Below are 2672 nucleotides of genomic sequence, written 5' to 3' on the forward strand. Positions count from 1 at the left end.
CGAGGTGGCGGCGACGGCGGGTGGCGGCGGCACGAGGTGGCGGCGACGGCGGGTGGCGGCGGCGGCGGCACGGGTTAGGGTTAGGATCGTAGGTATGATACCATGTTGGAAATGATTGTTTTGGCAATGCTTCACGATGTATTGATCGGTGCAAAGCACACGTATATATGAAGTACAAAGTGGGCCACAACCTCAACTATACAAAGACTAGGAGGTGAGCCAGACTATACAATAGACATGTACAAACCATATATTCAATATCTCCCAACATGATGCGTACGGGACTCCGACCAGCCCAATCCAGTGATGACGTTCTAAAAGAAAAGATGAAGATTACTAGTTTACAAAAAAAAATTGTGTTTCAGATGTTTCTTTGACATTTACGGATTTTTTATGTTGCAAATGTTTCTTCGACCTGATACAATCTTGTGTGTGTTCTGCTACAAACGCATGGGTGACAATGTTGCGTCCATGCTGCAAGTGTTTTCGTGGTGCCGCAGCGTTGGCTAACATGCTGCGTACGTCCGATGCGTTTTTTTCTCAATAATTTGCTGCGACCAGCCAAGATTTGCATGTTTTTAACGCATCACGGGGGATGGAAATAAAACGATGATGTGTCGTGATAGGCGTGATCTTTTTGGTATTGGCTTAGAACGGGTAGGCGTGACAAGGACGTAAACGATGTAGTTCACGTCGCTAAGTAAACAGCTGCATTTTTACTGTAAAAAAGAAGAGGAAGTAAACAACTGCGTTTGATTGAAAGTAAAGAAAATCAAAAATACGTGTACTGTGCACCATACGGAGATCTGAACGTGTAGCACTGCACCTCTTCTCAAGAGCAGCAGTAGCGTTTCCGGCTTGTCCTTCGGCGCCCGATCCCAGTCATCGGCCTGATCTATCGTCGAGCTACGTACTGTATGGGCCAGAGCCAGAGGATATGCATGCGACGCCATCCATCCGAGCTGTGCTTCGAAACCTCTTGTTTGACTCGTATTCTTCTTCCCTCTGAACCCTTGAGTCTTCTTTCCTTTTTCTCTCCCTCTCTGCTCACGTACTGTACACAGTCCCGATTTCTCCTCGTCCCATCCCGCCAAACCGGCGCGCCATTTGCGCACGCAACTTCGGATCACCATCCAGCTGCAGGTAACTACTTCCAGCGCTTTGCTTTGCCGCGGTTTTCCTGGCGTGCAGATAAATGATTTTGGGTATTGATTTTGTCTTCATATCGTAGGTGCGTAGCAGGCTAAATTCCATGTGCCTTGCCCATGTAGGTTTGTTGCTCGGAATCAAACATCTTCAGAAAACGAAGGCAAACTTGTTTGATTGCAGCAAAGCGAGCGATGAACTAAAACGCGTGCAGCGAACACTACTTCGTGCTCGTCTTGAACCAGCGAACTGAACCACACCAGAATAAATAAGCAATATACATATAGAATTATTCAGTTGAAGGCCAACTGAACCGCACTAAAAGTTTGGGACACGTGCAAAGCTTCAGATTCACGCCGCCAAGCCATACAAATGTCAATGGGAGGGAGCCAATGCAACTACTTGCAAAATAATTAGTAGCTGATTAGTAGTTGGAACCAAATTTTGTTGTCTGAATTGTGGGACCCCCCTGTAAAGGAGAGAACCCTTCAAAAAATAAGTGTATGCTGCTTGATGTCGCATGCACACGGTATTCTTTAGTAAAAGGCGAAAGAATAGTTCACTTTGTGCTCACCACGCAGCTGCCTGAGCTCCAACACTGCAGCTGACGCCCTATAAGTAGCCATTAGAGTGAGCTCAACTCCAGTGAGCAAGCGAGGTGGGACTAATAATGTGCTCAATTTTTACGTAGCCTCATGGCAATTTCAGTTCTATAAGCGCAGCCGATGTTACCCTTCTAGATTGGGCGTTTGGCCCAGTTCGGTTTAGTTCAGTTGGACTTCTTGCATTGATCACGGTCCTGGGCTGGTCTTGCACGTATGTATGGGCTGGCTGCTGCTATTTCTCGCTTGCTGCACTGAACGTGGCGCTCGCCTCAGGCGCACTCCCAAAACGGGACGGCCCAGCGTGGGAGGAGCGCTGGCTCTCCAGCGCAAGCTCACATTTTTTAAATTATTATTTTCCAAAATAATAATAACAATTTAGAAAAATATTCACGTAATTCCAGAAAAATAGTAATAAAATTTTAAAGAAATGTATGTAGAATTTATCAAAATGTTCACACGTTATGATAAGACGTTTGTGACATTTTCTAAAAATGTTGCCGTGATTTAGTAAAATGTTTTGTGCCATTCAAAAAAAATGTTTGTGACACTTAGAAAAATATCCATGTGTTTAAAAAAGAATGCTTGTGTTTATAAAATGTAAAAATATGTTCACGTAGTGTAAAAAATATTGTGTACCATTCGATAACATTTTAAAAAAATGTTCACTTTCCAGAAATAGGTTCACGTAATTTAAACAGATGTTATACAATGTAAAGAAATGTCTGCATATTTAAAAGAATATTTTGTGTTATTCAAAATAGTGTTTCAGTGTGTATTTGAAAAATGTTTAACACGTATTTGAAAAAAACTTGTTCCAAACATGTATTTGAAAAAATGTTATTGTGTATTTGAAAAATGTTCAAATCATGCATTCACCGGTGACACGGCGGCGTTGGAGCCGGGTAGCTGCGGGGGTGGTGG

The 2672-nt window shown here is 43.4% G+C and overlaps 1 non-coding gene across 1 annotated transcript; it reads right to left on the minus strand.

The window, feature by feature from the left end:
• Window positions 1-1609: 1609 nt before the first annotated feature.
• LOC123140257 (U5 spliceosomal RNA) lies at window positions 1610-1729 on the minus strand. Its single transcript, XR_006469898.1, has one exon. It is a non-coding gene; the product is annotated as a U5 spliceosomal RNA (small nuclear RNA).
• Window positions 1730-2672: the final 943 nt, after the last annotated feature.

Source organism: Triticum aestivum, chromosome 6B (assembly GCF_018294505.1).
Source record: "Triticum aestivum cultivar Chinese Spring chromosome 6B, IWGSC CS RefSeq v2.1, whole genome shotgun sequence".
NCBI classification, from domain to species: Eukaryota; Viridiplantae; Streptophyta; class Magnoliopsida; order Poales; family Poaceae; genus Triticum; species Triticum aestivum.